At 39.0% G+C, this 19513-nt stretch overlaps 1 non-coding gene across 1 annotated transcript; it reads left to right on the forward strand.

The window, feature by feature from the left end:
* Nucleotides 1-15993: 15993 nt before the first annotated feature.
* On the forward strand, nucleotides 15994-16100 carry LOC147947569 (small nucleolar RNA R71). The gene has a single exon (XR_015596093.1). It is a non-coding gene; the product is annotated as a small nucleolar RNA R71 (small nucleolar RNA).
* The last annotated feature ends 3413 nt before the right edge of the window (nucleotides 16101-19513 follow it).

Here is a 19513-nt window from a genome sequence, read left to right on the forward strand (position 1 = left end):
CAAATTCAACGTGAAGTCTTGTAGTTAGTCAAATGCATTGGAATGTCACACATTCTGACCCTAGAAACAGTAAAAACGCTCTTTAATGCTTAGGATCAATGTTTTCTCGGATTTAGCCTGTTTCGGGACAAAATAGGTATAAGTGGTGGCTAAACACTCCAAATTCAACACGAACTCTTGTAATTAGTCAAATGCATTGGATTGTTGCATATTTGACCCTAGAAAGAGTAACATAGCTGTTTACTGCTTCGAATCAATGTTTTCTCTCGGTTTTAGTATGTTTACTCGGTTTAAGCCTATTTTGGGATAAAACGGGTTCAACTGTTGTCTAAACACTCCAAATTCATCCCGAACTCTTACAATTATTCAAATGCATTGGAATCTCAAACATTCTGACCCTAGAAACAGTAACAACGCTGTTTACTGCTTAGAATCAACGTTTTTTTTGTTTTAGCCTGTTTCAGGACAAAATGGGTATAAGCGGTGGCTAAACATTCCAAATTCAACGCGAAGTCTTGTAGTTAGTCAAATGCATTGGAATGTCACACATTCTGACCCTAGAAACAGTAAAAATGCTCTTTAATGCTTAGGATCAATGTTTTCTCGGATTTAGCCTGTTTCGGGACAAAATAGGTATAAGTGGTGGCTAAACACTCCAAATTCAACACGAACTCTTGTAATTAGTCAAATGCATTGGATTGTTGCATATTTGACCATAGAAAGAGTAACATAGCTGTTTACTGCTTCGAATCAATGTTTTCTCTCGGTTTTAGCATGTTTACTCGGTTTAAGCCTATTTTGGGATAAAACGGGTTCAACTGTTGTCTAAACACTCCAAATTCATCCCGAACTCTTACAATTATTCAAATGCATTGGAATGTCAAACATTCTGACCCTAGAAACAGTAACAACGCTGTTTACTGCTTAGAATCAACGTTTTCTTGGTTTTAGCCTGTTTAAGGACAAAATGGGTATAAGCAGTGGCTAAACACTCCAAATTCAACGCGAAGTCTTGTAGTTAGTCAAATGCATTGTATTATTGCATATTTTAACCTAAAAATAGTAACATAGCTGTTTACTGCTTTGAATCAATGTTTTCTCTCGGTTTTAGCATGTTTTCTCGGTTTAAGCCTGTTTTGGGATAAACAGGTTTAATTGTTGTCTAAACACTCCAAATTCATCCCGAACTCTTACAATTAGTCAAATGCATTGGACTGTCACACAATCTGACCCTAGAAATAATAACAGAGCTGTTTACTGCTTCAAATCAATGCTTTCTCGGTTTTAGGCTGTTTGGGGACAAAATGGGTATAAGTGGTGGCTAAACACTCCAAATTCAACGCGAACTCTTGTAATTAGTCAAATGCATTGGATTGTTGCATATTTGACCCTAGAAAGAGTAACATAGCTGTTTACTGCTTCAAATCAATGTTTTCTCTTGGTTTTAGCATGTTTACTCGGTTTAAGCCTGTTTTGGGATAAAACGGGTTCAACTGTTGTCTAAACACTCCAAATTCATCCCGAACTCTTACAATTATTCAAATGCATTGGAATCTCAAACATTCTGACCCTAGAAACAGTAACAACGCTGTTTACTGCTTAGAATCAACGTTTTTTTGGTTTTAGCCTGTTTCAGGACAAAATGGGTATAAGCGGTGGCTAAACACTCGAAATTCAACGCGAAGTCTTGTACTTAGTCAAATGCATTGTATTGTTTCATATTTTACCCTAGAAATAGTAACATAGCTGTTTACTGCTTTGAATCAATGTTTTCTCTCGGTTTTAGCATGTTTTCTCGGTTTAAGCCTGTTTTGGGATAAAACAGGTTTAATTGTTGTCTAAACACTCCAAATTCATCCCGAACTCTTACAATTAGTCAAATGCATTGGACTGTCACACAATCTGACCCTAGAAATAATAACAGAGCTGTTGACTGCTTCAAATCAATGCTTTCTCGGTTTTAGGCTGTTTGGGGACAAAATGGGTATAAGTGGTGGCTAAATACTCCAAATTCAACGCGAACTCTTGTAATTAGTCAAATGCATTGGATTGTTGCATATTTGACCCTAGAAAGAGTAACATAGCTGTTTACTGCTTCGAATCAATGTTTTCTCTCGGTTTTAGCATGTTTACTCGGTTTAAGCCTATTTTGGGATAAAACGGGTTCAACTGTTGTCTAAACACTCCAAATTCATCCCGAACTCTTACAATTATTCAAAAGCATTGGAATGTCAAACATTCTGACCCTAGAAACAGTAACAACGCTGTTTACTGCTTAGAATCAACGTTTTCTTGGTTTTAGCCTGTTTCAGGACAAAATGGGTATAAGCAGTGGCTAAACACTCCAAATTCAACGCGAAGTCTTGTACTTAGTCAAATGCATTGTATTATTGCATATTTTAACCTAAAAATAGTAACATAGCTGTTTACTGCTTTGAATCAATGTTTTCTCTCGGTTTTAGCATGTTTTCTCGGTTTAAGCCTGTTTTGGGATTAACAGGTTTAATTGTTGTCTAAACACTCCAAATTCATCCCGAACTCTTACAATTTGTCAAATGCATTGGACTGTCACACAATCTGACCCTAGAAATAATAACAGAGCTGTTTACTGCTTCAAATCAATGCTTTCTCGGTTTTAGGCTGTTTGGGGACAAAATGGGTATAAGTGGTGGCTAAACACTCCAAATTCAACGCGAACTCTTGTAATTAGTCAAATGCATTGGATTGTTGCATATTTGACCCTAGAAAGAGTAACATAGCTGTTTACTGCTTCGAATCAATGTTTTCTCTTGGTTTTAGCATGTTTACTCGGTTTAAGCCTGTTTTGGGATAAAACGGGTTCAACTGTTGTCTAAACACTCCAAATTCATCCCGAACTCTTACAATTATTCAAATGCATTGGAATCTCAAACATTCTGACCCTAGAAACAGTAACAACGCTGTTTACTGCTTAGAATCAACGTTTTTTTGGTTTTAGCCTGTTTCAGGACAAAATGGGTATAAGCGGTGGCTAAACACTCGAAATTCAACGCGAAGTCTTGTACTTAGTCAAATGCATTGTATTGTTTCATATTTTACCCTAGAAATAGGAACATAGCTGTTTACTGCTTCGAATCAATGTTTTCTCTCGGTTTTAGCATGTTTTCTCGGTTTAAGCCTGTTTTGGGATAAAACAGGTTTAATTGTTGTCTAAACACTCCAAATTCATCCCGAACTCTTACAATTAGTCAAATGCATTGGACTGTCACACAATCTGACCCTAGAAATAATAACAGAGCTGTTTACTGCTTCAAATCAATGCTTTCTCGGTTTTAGGCTGTTTGGGGACAAAATGGGTATAAGTGGTGGCTAAACACTCCAAATTCAACGCGAACTCTTGTAATTAGTCAAATGCATTGGATTGTTGCATATTTGACCCTAGAAAGAGTAACATAGCTGTTTACTGCTTCGAATCAATGTTTTCTCTCGGTTTTAGCATGTTTACTCGGTTTAAGCCTGTTTTGGGATAAAACGGGTTCAATTGTTGTCTAAACACTCCAAATTCATCCCGAACTCTTACAATTATTCAAATGCATTGGAATCTCAAACATTCTGACCCTAGAAACAGTAACAACGCTGTTTACTGCTTAGAATCAACGTTTTTTGGTTTTAGCCTGTTTCAGGACAAAATGGGTATAAGCGGTGGCTAAACACTCGAAATTCAACGCAAAGTCTTGTACTTAGTCAAATGCATTGTATTGTTTCATATTTTACCCTAGAAATAGTAACATAGCTGTTTACTGCTTCGAATCAATGTTTTCTCTCGGTTTTAGCATGTTTTCTCGGTTTAAGCCTGTTTTGGGATAAAACAGGTTTAATTGTTGTCTAAACACTCCAAATTCATCCCGAACTCTTACAATTAGTCAAATGCATTGGACTGTCACACAATCTGACCCTAGAAATAATAACAGAGCTGTTGACTGCTTCAAATCAATGCTTTCTCGGTTTTAGGCTGTTTGGGGACAAAATGGGTATAAGTGGTGGCTAAACACTCCAAATTCAACGCGAACTCTTGTAATTAGTCAAATGCATTGGATTGTTGCATATTTGACCCTAGAAAGAGTAACATAGCTGTTTACTGCTTCGAATCAATGTTTTCTCTCGGTTTTAGCATGTTTACTCGGTTTAAGCCTGTTTTGGGATAAAACGGGTTCAACTGTTGTCTAAACACTCCAAATTCATCCCGAACTCTTACAATTATTCAAATGCATTGGAATCTCAAACATTCTGACCCTAGAAACAGTAACAACGCTGTTTACTGCTTAGAATCAACGTTTTTTTGGTTTTAGCCTGTTTCAGGACAAAATGGGTATAAGCGGTGGCTAAACACTCGAAATTCAACGCGAAGTCTTGTACTTAGTCAAATGCATTGTATTGTTTCATATTTTACCCTAGAAATAGTAACATAGCTGTTTACTGCTTCGATACAATGTTTTCTCTCGGTTTTAGCATGTTTTCTCGGTTTAAGCCTGTTTTGGGATAAAACAGGTTTAATTGTTGTCTAAACACTCCAAATTCATCCCGAACTCGTACAATTATTCAAATGCATTGGAATGTCAAACATTCTGACCCTAGAAACAGTAACAACGCTGTTTACTGCTTAGAATCAACGTTTTCTTGGTTTTAGCCTGTTTCAGGACAAAATGGGTATAAGCGGTGGCTAAACATTCCATATTCAACGCGAAGTCTTGTAGTTAGTCAAATGCATTGTATTATTGCATATTTTAACCTAAAAATAGTAACATATCTGTTTAATGCTTCGAATCAATGTTTTCTGTCGGTTTTAGCATGTTTACTCGGTTTAAGCCTGTTTTGGGATAAAACGGGTTCAACTGTTGTCTAAACACTCCAAATTCATCCCGAACTCTTACAATTAGTCAAATGCATTGGAATGTCATACATTCTGATCCTAAAAACAGTAACAACGCTGTTTCCCGTTTAGAATCAATGTTTTCTCGGTTTTAGCCTCTTTCGAAACAAAATGGGTATAAGTGGTGGCTAAACACTTCAAATTCAACGCGAACTCTTGTAATTAGTCAAATGCATTGGATTGTTACATATTTTACACTAGAAAGAGTAACATCGTTGTTTACTGCTTCGAACCAATGTTTTCTCTCGGTTTAAGCCTGTTTTGGGATAAAACGGATTTAACTATTGCCTCAACACTCCAAATTCATCCTGAACTCTTACTATTAGTCAAATGCATTTGAATGTCACTTATTCTGACCCTAGAAACAGTAACAACGCTGTTTACTGCTTAGAATCAACGTTTTCTCGGGTTCAACTGTTGTCTAAACACTCCAAATTCATCCTGAACTCTTACAATTAGTCAAATGCATTGGAATGTCACACATTCTGACCCTAGAGACAGTAACAACGCTGTTTACTGCTTAGAATCAACGTTTTCTCAGTTTTAGCCTGTTTCGGAACAAAATGGGTATAAGTGGTGGCTAAACACTCCAAATTAAAACGCGAACTCTTGTAATTAGTCAAATGCATTGGATTGTTGCATATTTGACCCTAGAAATAGTAACATAGCTGTTTACTGCTTCGAATCAATGTTTTATCTCGGTTTTAGCATGTTTTCTCGGTTTTAGCCTGTTTTGGGATAAAACGGGTTCAACTGTTGTCTAAACACTCCAAATTTATCCCGAACTCTTACAATTAGTCAAATGCATTGGAATGTCACACATTCTGACCCTAGAAACAGTAAAAACGCTGTTTAATGCTTAGGATCAATGTTTTCTCGGATTTAGCCTGTTTCGGGACAAAATGCGTATATATGGTGGCTAAACACTCCAAATTCAACGCGAACTCTTGTAATTAGTCTAATGCATTGGATTGTTGCATATTTGACCCTAGAAAGAGTAACATAGCTGTTTACTGCTTCGAATCAATGTTTTCTCTCGGTTTTAGCATGTTTACTCGGTTTAAGCCTGTTTTGGGATAAAACGGGTTCAACTGTTGTCTAAACACTCCAAATTCATCCCGAACTCTTACAATTATTCAAATGCATTGGAATCTCAAACATTCTGACCCTAGAAACAGTAACAACGCTGTCTACTGCTTAGAATCAACGTTTTTTTGGTTTTAGCCTGTTTCAGGACAAAATGGGTATAAGCGGTGGCTAAACATTCCAAATTCAACGCGAAGTCTTGTAGTTAGTCAAATGCATTGGAATGTCACACATTCTGACCCTAGAAACAGTAAAAACGCTCTTTAATGCTTAGGATCAATGTTTTCTCGGATTTAGCCTGTTTCGGGACAAAATAGGTATAAGTGGTGGCTAAACACTCCAAATTCAACACGAACTCTTGTAATTAGTCAAATGCATTGGATTGTTGCATATTTGACCCTAGAAAGAGTAACATAGCTGTTTACTGCTTCAAATCAATGTTTTCTATCGGTTTTAGCATGTTTACTCTGTTTAAGCCTATTTTGGGATAAAACGGGTTCAACTGTTGTCTAAACACTCCAAATTCATCCCGAACTCTTACAATTATTCAAATGCATTGGAATGTCAAACATTCTGACCCTAAAAACAGTAACAACGCTGTTTACTGCTTAGAATCAACGTTTTCTTGGTTTTAGCCTGTTTCAGGACAAAATGGGTATAAGCAGTGGCTAAACACTCCAAATTCAACGCGAAGTCTTGTAGTTAGTCAAATGCATTGTATTATTGCATATTTTAACCTAAAAATAGTAACATAGCTGTTTACTGCTTTGAATCAATGTTTTCTCTCGGTTTTAGCATGTTTTCTCGGTTTAAGCCTGTTTTGGGATAAACAGGTTTAATTGTTGTCTAAACACTCCAAATTCATCCCGAACTCTTACAATTAGTCAAATGCATTGGACTGTCACACAATCTGACCCTAGAAATAATAACAAAGCTGTTGACTGCTTCAAATCAATGCTTTCTCGGTTTTAGGCTGTTTGGGGACAAAATGGGTATAAGTGGTGGCTAAACACTCCAAATTCAACGCGAACTCTTGTAATTAGTCAAATGCATTGGATTGTTGCCTATTTGACCCTAGAAAGAGTAACATAGCTGTTTACTGCTTCGAATCAATGTTTTCTCTCGGTTTTAGCATGTTTACTCGGTTTAAGCCTGTTTTGGGATAAAACGGGTTCAACTGTTGTCTAAACACTCCAAATTCATCCCGAACTCTTACAATTATTCAAATGCATTTGATTCTCAAACATTCTGACCCTAGAAACAGTAACAACGCTGTTCACTGCTTAGAATCAACGTTTTTTTGGTTTTAGCCTGTTTCAGGACAAAATGGGTATAAGCGGTGGCTAAACACTCGAAATTCAACGCGAAGTCTTGTACTTAGTCAAATGCATTGTATTGTTTCATATTTTACCCTAGAAATAGTAACATAGCTGTTTACTGCTTTGAATCAATGTTTTTTCTCGGTTTTAGCATGTTTTCTCGGTTTAAGCCTGTTTTGGGATAAAACAGGTTTAATTGTTGTCTAAACACTCCAAATTCATCCCGAACTCTTACAATTATTCAAATGCATTGGAATGTCAAACATTCTGACCCTAGAAACAGTAACAACGCTGTTTACTGCTTAGAATCAACGTTTTCCTTGTTTTAGCCTGTTTCAGGACAAAATGGGTATAAGCGGTGGCTAAATGAAACAAGATTTATATTGTGGTGTGAATGATGATGTATGCAATGGTGAGATATGAATGGAATGATGGATGGGTGTTTCAATTCCCCTTATGCTATTGCAGTACAAGAGGTATCAATCCTAAATGAGTGTTTGTGAACAATTAAGATATGCATATGAATCTAAGTTAAGACAAATGTAAAGATTGTTTGTCACTAACAATCCTAGGAAGAAAATGTAAAATGCAGAAAATAAACTACAAGAGCTAACAACTAGATGCAGATGAAACTGAATGATTGAAACAGTGATAAAGCAAGAACAGAAACAGAGACTACAACTAATGAACTAATGCAAGATAATTAATGAACTGAAAACTAAATGTATGCAACTGGAATGAAACAGGAATGAAACAAGACAAACACAAATCATAGACACAGAGTTCTGGGGATGAACTCGAGCAGCACTCGACCGAGTGCGTGGTCGAGTGGGTGGTCGAGCTAGACTAGATGCAGAAACAGAGCAATGCAATAAAAACAGAGTAATGCTAAATCCAATCAAACAACAAGCAAGCAACAGGATTAAGACTAAGATTTCAATAAACAAAGAAGGTCCTGAGGATGGATTCATGGGATGGACTAATCATTGTGGTTATCTAACTTGGTCAACAAATCTCAAGCAAACTTTGAGCTAACCTCTAGACATATTAATCTAAGACAAGTTTCTCCCACTCTCATGGTCAAGAAACAATCAAACCTATGCAATTCTAGACTTGTTCTCACACAGTAAAGAATCTACACAAGCAGGCATTAAGCAATACATCTCAAACCAAACAAGACCTCTAATCTCTTAGCAAGCCTAATGGTAAGCTCTAGATCTAGCCTTATCTATGCTTCCTAAACATTGGTGTGATGCTAAGAAGCTTGAAATCAGACTCTACCCTCTCAGATATAGAATCAGCATTAAGATCATCTACCCTAGAAGAGATCTACAACAATCAAGCTTGACCAAGTCACACAAACCACAAAATCAATCCATCCTAACCCATCCTCAAGATCCTAAGGAAACTACTCACAACAATACATGGTGATCAAAGTCAAAAACCCAGAAAATATTGAAACTTGCATTATTAGAAAGATTAAACAAAGATCTCCAATATTGATGAAAGGATGAAACTCAAATTCTCAATATCTTGAAAGTTATAGAACCAACAAAATATAAGAATCTAGTCTTCTTTTTTAAGGAAGTACAAGATCTTAGAAATAAAAATGCAAAAGGAATAAAACTAAAAAAAGTAAAAACTAGGTTTAGGGAATATCTAAAAAGTTGCACACTTTGGTGGCTGCAGGTACAAGGCCTTATGTAGGTGAGGAGGTGGAAGCCCTAAAAATAGAAAAAGTCAAAGTAGTCAACGGCTCGGTCAACTCGACCAGTGCTCGGTCGAGTCCATGGTCGAGCTGGCTTCTCTCGTGCACACTCCACTCGGTCGAGTCCATCTACCCACTCGGTCGAGTGCTAGGTCGAGTTGGACTCTGGACCTTGGTTCTTCAGCCTTAACTCTCTTGCTTTCCCTTCAAGATTGCTTCACTTCTCCTCAGGATTGTTTCCATGCTCCTTAAGCTCCAAAATCACCTGTTTATGCATGAAAAGATGCAAATGCAATGCAACTAAACTCTAATGCTTGATTAGTCCTAAAGCTATACAATAATGATGAAAATGGCTAGCAAAAGATGCAAAAGATGTGAATAAACTAAGGGAAAACATGGTAAAATATATGAACATCAACACCCCCAAACTTAGTCTTTGCTTGCCCTCAAGCAAATAAACAAGACATAAGAAGGTAGATGAGGTTTGAAAGTGGGATCTCAGCTCCTAAAGCTTGCAAATAGACTATCTAGAATCAATGTCCAAGTTACTAGTACTATGACGCAAGTTGAATGAGCTATACTTAAAGACTTTAGACAAGCATATCACAACCTTCACTGATTTGAGCCTTAGACATCCACATGCATTCAAATCAACCATTTCCTTTAACATTCATTAATCAAGAACATGAATCAATTATATGCAATGCTTAAACTCATTTGGCTTGGCAGTAAAAGGTTTAGAGACAATGATGGTCTCTTTTTAGAGTAGGGCTTATCAATATCAAGGTTCTCTCATAAAAAATGGATTGAGCTTTAGAAGAATGCTAAAGGTAAGAACACTTAGACACATACAAGAATAAAGCCTTGTCTACCCAAAGGTACCCAAAGTGTTTATCCTATCAATCTAAACCCAAATGATCCTAGTGCTACCCTTTCACTTCTTCTTTTCTCTTTCACCCTTTTCTCTTTTGGTTTTAAAGTCTTAGGAGAGGTTTCTTAATTGATCTTTCTAGTGGAATGGGAATTTTTTTTTTCTTATTGCTATGGTTCTCTTTTCTTCTTATTCTTAAGACATATAAGCTTTTTGCTAAACTTTACTTTGCTTTCTTTTCTTTTCTTTAACTAGAACCAACTTAGATAACCTTATTCTTCCCATTCTTTCACTAGGCTTTAAATTTACTTGAACACATTCCCCTCCTAAAGACTCTAACCTTTTCTTTCTCTTTTTCCTCTTTTCTTCTCATGACAGCCAAGTCCCAAACCCAACAAGTGAACCACCTAGTCCTATCTAGTTTGAAAAATGCAAACTAGAACTACACAAGGTTTTACTCTTGTCAGTTCAAACCTAACACTTTCTACCAAGCTCAATCCCAAAAATAGGCCTCACACACACAAGAATAAACATGGCTTGAAAGAAGGTTTGGTTAGGGGTAGGGAAACTGATTTAAAAGTGAAATCAGCTACTTGGATCAACAAGAGTGGCAAAAGGAGTAAGATGATCCAAATAAGTATATGGTATCCATGAGTTTAAAGCAATGCATACATTGATAATTAACAGTCAATATTAGGTTCTTATAGATAGGAAATGGCATCAAATCACAACATGCTTCAATTTAGACCAAATGCAATTCAGGAATTCAAGGCTTGGTTCAATCTTATGCTTCTAACCACTCAACTAGCATCAAAGTACTATTAACTTGGGCATTGATCCTAGTCTAGTGAATAAACAAGCTAACAAGGGAATACTCATCATAGATCCCTAATGCAAATACTATACAATCCTACATGAAACATGCTAAACAAGATCCTAATGTGCAGTGCAAACTACATGAACACTCTTTTTTTTTTTTTATAAAGATTTTTGCAAAAATTTTCAAATTTTTAGGGTTTTTCTATGCCTTAGATGATTATGCAAGTGCTAACATGATGATGATAAAAATTTGAAATAAGAAAACAAAACACAACATCAAATGCTATCTCAAACCCTCCCCCAAACTTAAATCACACAGTCCCTTGTGTGAAAGAAATTTGCTTGAGGATTCAAGACTTAAAACAAAACACAACATATGAAATGCTATGGTATATACAATGGTAAGGTGATAATGTTACCTCAAGGATTGGAGAAGAAGCTGTCCACATCCTCCTGCATACTATCAAAGGTGTAGCTGGGATCCTGCTGGTGACTGGAGGAAGGTGATTGGGGCAGCTCGACAATGCCAATCGACCGTGACACGGTCGAGTGCATGTTCGAGTGGGGGGGTTGAACTGGACCGCGAGTCTCCATATCTTGAGTCTGGTACTGCTGGTACTGATGGTATTGTGCTGGATCCATAAAGTATTGGGGTGGTATGGGGGGGTAACCTGGATAGCCTGGATAAGCAGCTGGAGGTGGGAAGCCAAATGGTGGTCTAGGCTGGAACTCGGTCGAGTGGCTCCAAGGTGCTCGGTCGAGTGGGTGCTCGAGTGACCCGGTCGAGTGCCTCGAAAACTGTTGTTCTCGGGTACTTGAGCTCCTCTTCCTCTGATTTGGCTCATACATTGAAGCCCTAGCTGGTTCCACAGGGTTTGCAACTCTTGAAAGTGCTCTAGTTGAGCCACTTCTCCTCAAAGGGCTTGATGGAGTTGGTGAAGAGTTTCCACTCTTCAAGTCAGCAACTTCCTTCTTCAGGCCTCTAATGGACTTAGCCATGTTGGTCACCTTCTTCTTGAGCTTGTCAAACCTCTTCCCATGCCATTTGTTCCACTTTTGCAGCAATGTCAACCTCTTGCTATGCTCTCTCACTCCTCTACTATCCCTTGGATTGGGCTCATAGTTCTCAAAGTAGAACTGCTCCTCTCCATCACCCATCTCTACATCTCCAACTGAATCAACTCTAGGCTGTACTACTCCATCAAATAAGTACTCATCAGCTGGCCAAAAATCAATGTTGGCTCCTTCTTGAATGGTAGTGAGCTCTTTGTTTGGTAGGATCACTTGTTTCTTCCCAACTGTTGGCAGCTCAAAGTTAAAGATATGGTTTCCTTGATGCATCTCCTTGGCTAGGATGAATGTAGAGGTTAGGTAGCTGGAATCAATCCATCTTGGTGAGACCCCTTCTCCTCTAAGTGGAATGTTAGCAGCTTGAAGAATTGGAGTAATGATGCCTCCAATGGTAAGTGCTCCTCTTGAACCCTTGTTCTCAAGCTTGCCTACCCAACTTCTCAAATATATCATATGGTCTATCAGCACCATTGCAAGATCAGTCTCCACAGTGCTACCAAGGATGATGGTTCCATTCCTTGCTTGAAAAAGAACTCCATTGAGAGCCAAGTCAATCATCTTTAGCTCTCCCTCATTGATGTTTCCAGTTTCCTTCCTAGCAAAGAAGGTGTTGGCAAGAGCTTTGTGGTAGTACCTCAAGACTGGGCTCCTAATCCTTGAGCTCTTGGAGTTGGAGGATGAGTAGAGCTTGTTATCCCCAATGGTTTCCTACACAGCATACAGTTCTTCTCTTGGCACAATCAAGCTCCTATTGCTTCCAACCTCAAAACCAAACACATCAGCCAGCTTCTTCATTGAGAGCTCATGCTTCTTCCCTTTGATTGTGAAAGAAATGTGACCAGCTTCTACTACAGCATCCTTCCTCACATATGTGTGCAGCTTGACAGTGGCTAGGAACTCACAGCTTTCCTCTCTATACCCCTCCATACAAAGCCCCATGAACTTGGTAAGGCTGCTCTTCTCAAAGAGACACTCCACATCTTCATCAATGGCAAGCTTCTCCATGGTCTCCTTATGTGGATATCTGGTTCCCAAGAACTCCATCCTGATGAAAGCATCATAAAGCTGCTTCTTTGACAATCCACAAGACTCAGCTTCTCCATCATCCATTAGTTCTTCTTCTTCACTTTCTTCTTCCTCACTCTCACTTTCACTCCCTTCTTTTTCAACCTCAACAGCTGGCCTCTTTCCTTTGGCCCTTGCTCTCCTCATAAACTCATTGAGTGTTGGCTCCCTTTCCTCCTCTGATTCAGTTCTCTCAGGATCTTCCTCAACAGCTGGGTTTCTGGAACTCGCACGCTGGCTCGGTCGAGCACTCGGACGGCCACTCGGTCGAGCACTCGGACGGCCACTTGGTCGAGTAGATGCTCGAGTGGGACGTCGAGTGGACCTTCCATCATCCTCTCTTGATTCTAAATCAACATCATGACGACCCTTAGAGATTGCAGCTGCTTGCTTGGACTTCTTAGTGATCTTGGAAATCATTTTTGAACAAAAACTGAGAGGAATAAACTCAAAGCTTAAAGATAATAGGTTAGTGACCCAAAAACTAGAAAGAACTAAGCTTTGAGCAAAAGATGAACTTGAGAGAGACTTTTAAAGCTTGAATTTAGATATTTTGAGCAAATGAGAGAGTGTGAGAGGTTTGATCTCGTGCTAGGAGTATATAAAGAAGCTAAGGGGACAAGGAGACAAGGGTGGAGCGTCCATACCATTCAAATTTGAAATGGGAATCTTTGACCTGCTTTTTGGCTACCACTCGACCCCACACTCGACCAGCACGTGGTCGAGCTCCTTGACCAATTTGAAGTTTCAAAATTTTTCTTCCTTTTCTCCCTCCACTCGATCGTTCTAGAAGCTTTGGAAACCAAATGGGCCTTAATCCTTACCCAGCTCGATCGAGTACTTCTCGTGGCCTGGTTGAGTGGGCTTGCGAACCTCTTGCCCAAGTCCAAATCTCTTCTTACCCAACTACATTCTTAATAAAAAGCCTGTCCAACAAAAACATAAAAGAAAACACATCAAAACTACTAACAAATTAAACCATATTTACAAAGGATACCTTAGGGACTTCCTCCCTAGTGAGCTTGTTTAAAGTCACTAAGCTTGACTTTGATTTCCTTCTTAGACTTGATCTAGATACCAAGGAGGTGATGAAATCCTCCCTGGAACCTCTTGGTCACTGTGAAGTTGATCCTTGATCACCTCACCCTTAGCACACAAACCATATTTCTTCTTGATTTTGAGCCTTGGTCTTGCTTTCCTCAAAGACCTCTTGTTCAGCTTTACTTGAAGATCCTCAACCATACTAGTCAACTCTTGAACTGACCTCTTAAGCTTTTTCACAGAATCCTCTTGAAGTGGGAGCTCAGCTTTTGGAGTTGCCTTATCACTTAACCCTTCTTGACCACCTTTGTCCTTGATAGTAAAAGGCTGGTCATCAATGGTGGGAAGGTTAGTTGGATTGTAGATATTGAACTTCATATCTACATCTTCAGCAATGTTCAAGGTCACAAGACCTTCCTTGACATCAATAACTGCTCCAACAGTAGCTAAGAATGGCCTCCCTAGTAAGATTGGATCTTCAGGCTCCTTGTCCATCTCTATCACCACAAAGTCAGTGTGGATCCTTGCTCTTCCTATCTTGATTGGGACATTCTCTAACCTCCCAACTACCTCTCCATTTGTCCCATCAGCTAGGCACACATTGAGTTTAGTAGATTTGAAGTCAGTTCTCCCAAGCTTTTGTGCTATGGAATATGGCATCACACTTGTTGAAGCTCCCAAATCACAAAGGCATTGGTTGTAGTGAAGATAGCTAAGTGTGCAAGGCAGATAGAATGGACCTGGATCCTTAAGCTTGATTGGAATGATAACTCCTCCAAGGTCCTCAAGATCCTTCTCATCTTGGGCTTCAGCCTTCTTCTTTGACAAATCAAGCAAAAAGTCTTTGTAGAGAGGATATGGATCATACTGTTCCAAGGCAGGTCCTCTCTCTTCTTCTTGGTAAGCAATGGTGATCTCTTGTATGACCAACACTTCCTCAACCACAGCTTCTTCCTTTAAAACCCTCTCTTCTTCTTGTTGCTTAGCCATCATCTCCTTTCTCTCAATGATTTCCCTAAGCTCCTTAATCTTTTGTGCTTTGAAACGTCCTGGGAATGGAAGAAGTGGCTTGTAAGCAGGAGGAGTGTACTTAGCAGGCTTGACAGCTTCTGAGTCTGTAACTCGATCGACCACTCGAGCATGCGCTCGATCGAGTGGCTGCTCAAGTCCATGGTCGAGCTCAGGTGCGAGCTCCAATTGCTTGTTACAAACATCACTTGGGGCTTCAGTAACTAATGAATTCCCCCAAACTTGAACTGCACTGTCCTCAGTGGCTTCTTCCTCATGAACCTGAATGGCTTTGGCTGTGAACTCCCTTGGATTTTGGACAGCTTTTCCAGGGAGTTGGTTGGGTTTTGGAGCTGAAGAAGAGGCTATGTTACTCTCCATGTACTTAACTCTGGAATTCAGACCCTCAAACTTCATATTCAGATCATTGTATTGAGATGTGAGCCTTTGGTTTAGCTCAGCAAACTGTTTGGCTTCCTCTATCTTCCCTTGTGTTTGACCAATCAACAGCTGTTGTACCATGGCTCTAAGGTCTTGTTCCTGGCCTTGGTTAGTCTGAAATCCTGGTGGGGGACACAACTGGGGCTGGAACACCTGTTGCTGTTGTGTGGGGACATAGTTTTGGTGCTGTTGAGGCTGTTGAGGAGGGTAGACTTGATCTTGTGGGTTGGCCACATTTGTGCTCCTATAGGACAGATTATTGTTCCTAAACCCTCCTTGGTTATAACCCTTGAAGCCTCCTTGGTTTTGCATATAGCATAACTCAGCAAACTCATTCTCTCCCTCTTGAACTGGAGGCTCCTCTTCACTAACAAAGTGAATAGACTTTTGCTGACTTAGCAAGATCCTATCAAGCTTTTCATTCACCATTTTCAGATCCTTCTTGTACTTGTCTTCTTGATCAGTTGATGATGACCTTATGGTTCTGTCATAGCCCTCATTGTAGTTCCCATCAGACTGTGCAAGGTTCTCTACTAACTCCCAGCCTTCGTCCACATTCTTGTTGAGGATGTTTCCATTGGAGGCTGTATCAAGAAGCATTCTGAACTTGGGAAGCACTCCTCTATACAATGTGCTCAACAAAGACTCCACACTGAAACCATGATGAGGACATTGAGTTTGGTATCCCTTGAATCTCTCCCAAGCTTCACAAAAGCTTTCATTACTCCTTTGAGCAAATCCAGAGATCTCATTCCTTAGTCTTGCTGTCCTAGCATTGGAGAAAAACTTGGCCAAGAAAGCCTTCTTGCATGCATCCCAAGTAGTGATTGCACCAGTAGGGAGAGTCTTTTCCCATAAATGAGCCTTGTCCCCAAGTGAAAAAGGGAACAACCTCAGCTTGAAACCATCTTCACTTACTCCATTAATCTTGGTAAGACCACAGATTCTATCAAACTCATCAAGATGATCTAGTGGATCTTCCATAGGCAATCCATGGAATTTATTGGCCTGAATCATTGAGATCAATCCACTCTTGATCTCAAAGTTGTTGTTGGCAACAGTTGGTGGCACAATGCCAGCTCTTTGGTTGTGAGTGTTGGGTGCATCTCCAGCACCAATGTTCCTTGGTCTCTAAACCTGATCCTGTTGATCCATAGCTACTATAACCTCTTGTTGTTGCTGAACAACTCTCCTTTGCTTAGCTCCTAAACACTTGGTCTTTTTGTTGATGTTTTCAATAGGCCTAAGAAGATTGTCCTTTCCTTTAGACCTTGTGTGCATTAACAGACACAAACGATTTTTGCTAGGCAAGCGACTGAGCACAGGCTCAAGTAGGAGGTCAAGTCGACTGGAAAATGATGGTTATAGAGATCCGGCTTCTGGCTCAAGTAGGTGCTCGATCACGACTCGGTCGAGTGGTGGTCGAGTGACTGGTCGAGTGGTACCTGAAATGGAACTTCAACCCAGAAACAGAAGATTCGAGTACAGCAACCTCACAAGCGTATAAAAGAACTTAATCTTAGACTAATATGGATCCTAAATGTCACAAAAACACACTCAAATGGGCAACGGCGCCAAATTGAAACAAGATTTATATTGTGGTGTGAATGATGATGTACGCAATGGTGAGATATGAATGGAATGATGGATGGGTGTTTCAATTCCCCTTATGCTATTGCAGTACAAGAGGTATCAATCCTAAATGAGTGTTTGTGAACAATTAAGATATGCATATGAATCTAAGTTAAGACAAATGTAAAGATTGTTTGTCACTAACAATCCTAGGAAGAAAATGTAAAATGCAGAAAATAAACTACAAGAGCTAACAACTAGATGCAGATGAAACTGAATGATTGAAACAGTGATAAAGCAAGAACAGAAACAGAGACTACAACTAATGAACTAATGCAAGATAATTAATGAACTGAAAACTAAATGTATGCAACTGGAATGAAACAGGAATGAAACAAGACAAACACAAATCATAGACACAGAGTTCTGGGGATGAACTCGAGCAGCACTCGACCGAGTGCGTGGTCGAGTGGGTGGTCGAGCTAGACTAGATGCAGAAACAGAGCAATGCAATAAAAACAGAGTAATGCTAAATCCAATCAAACAACAAGCAAGCAACAGGATTAAGACTAAGATTTCAATAAACAAAGAAGGTCCTGAGGATGGATTCATGGGATGGACTAATCATTGTGGTTATCTAACTTGGTCAACAAATCTCAAGCAAACTTTGAGCTAACCTCTAGACATATTAATCTAAGACAAGTTTCTCCCACTCTCATGGTCAAGAAACAATCAAACCTATGCAATTCTAGACTTGTTCTCACACAGTAAAGATTCTACACAAGCAGGCATTAAGCAATACATCTCAAACCAAACAAGACCTCTAATCTCTTAGCAAGCCTAATGGTAAGCTCTAGATCTAGCCTTATCTATGCTTCCTAAACATTGGTGTGATGCTAAGAAGCTTGAAATCAGACTCTACCCTCTCAGATATAGAATCAGCATTAAGATCATCTACCCTAGAAGAGATCTACAACAATCAAGCTTGACCAAGTCACACAAACCACAAAATCAATCCATCCTAACCCATCCTCAAGATCCTAAGGAAACTACTCACAACAATACATGGTGATCAAAGTCAAAAACCCAGAAAATATTGAAACTTGCATTATTAGAAAGATTAAACAAAGATCTTCAATATTGATGAAAGGATGAAACTCAAATTCTCAATATCTTGAAAGTTATAGAACCAACAAAATATAAGAATCTAGTCTTCTTTTTTAAGGAAGTACAACATCTTAGAAATAAAAATGCAAAAGGAATAAAACTAAAAAAAGTAAAAACTAGGTTTAGGGAATATCTAAAAAGTTGCACACTTTGGTGGCTGCAGGTACAAGGCCTTATATAGGTGAGGAGGTGGAAGCCCTAAAAATAGAAAAAGTCAAAGTAGTCAACGGCTCGGTCAACTCGACCAGTGCTCGGTCGAGTCCATGGTCGAGCTGGCTTCTCTCGTGCACACTCCACTCGGTCGAGTCCATCTACCCACTCGGTCGAGTGCTAGGTCGAGTTGGACTCTGGACCTTGGTTCTTCAGCCTTAACTCTCTTGCTTTCCCTTCAAGATTGCTTCACTTCTCCGCAGGATTGTTTCCATGCTCCTTAAGCTCCAAAATCACCTGTTTATGCATGAAAAGATGCAAATGCAATGCAACTAAACTCTAATGCATGATTAGTCCTAAAGCTACACAATAATGATGAAAATGGCTAGCAAAAGATGCAAAAGATGTGAATAAACTAAGGGAAAACATGGTAAAATATATGAACATCACTAAACATTCCATATTCAACGCGAAGTCTTGTAGTTAGTCAAATGCATTGTATTATTGCATATTTTAACCTAAAAATAGTAACATATCTGTTTACTGCTTCGAATCAATGTTTTCTGTCGGTTTTAGCATGTTTACTCGGTTTAAGCCTGTTTTGGGATAAAACGGGTTCAACTGGTGTCTAAACACTCCAAATTCATCCCGAACTCTTACAATTAGTCAAATGCATTGGAATGTCATACATTCTGATCCTAAAAACAGTAACAACGCTGTTTCCCGTTTAGAATCAATGTTTTCTCGGTTTTAGCCTCTTTCGAAACAAAATGGGTATAAGTGGTGGCTAAACACTTCAAATTCAACGCGAACTCTTGTAATTAGTCAAATGCATTGGATTGTTACATATTTTACACTAGAAAGAGTAACATCGTTGTTTACTGTTTACATAGCCTGTTTTCTCGGTTTAAGCCTGTTTTGGGATAAAACGGGTTTAACTATTGCCTAAACACTCCAAATTCATCCTGAACTCTTACTATTAGTCAAATGCATTTGAATGTCACTTATTCTGACCCTAGAAACAGTAACAACGCTGTTTACTGCTTAGAATCAACGTTTTCTCGGGTTCAACTGTTGTCTAAACACTCCAAATTCATCCTGAACTCTTACAATTAGTCAAATGCATTGGAATGTCATACATTCTGACACTAGAGACAGTAACAACGCTGTTTACTGCTTAGAATCAACGTTTTCTCGGTTTTAGCCTGTTTCAGAACAAAATGGGTATAAGTGGTGGCTAAACACTCCAAATTAAAACGCGAACTCTTGTAATTAGTCAAATGCAT

Source organism: Camelina sativa, chromosome 3, assembly GCF_030686135.1.
Source record: "Camelina sativa cultivar CO46 ecotype springtype chromosome 3, ASM3068613v1".
Classification (NCBI taxonomy): Eukaryota; Viridiplantae; Streptophyta; class Magnoliopsida; order Brassicales; family Brassicaceae; genus Camelina; species Camelina sativa.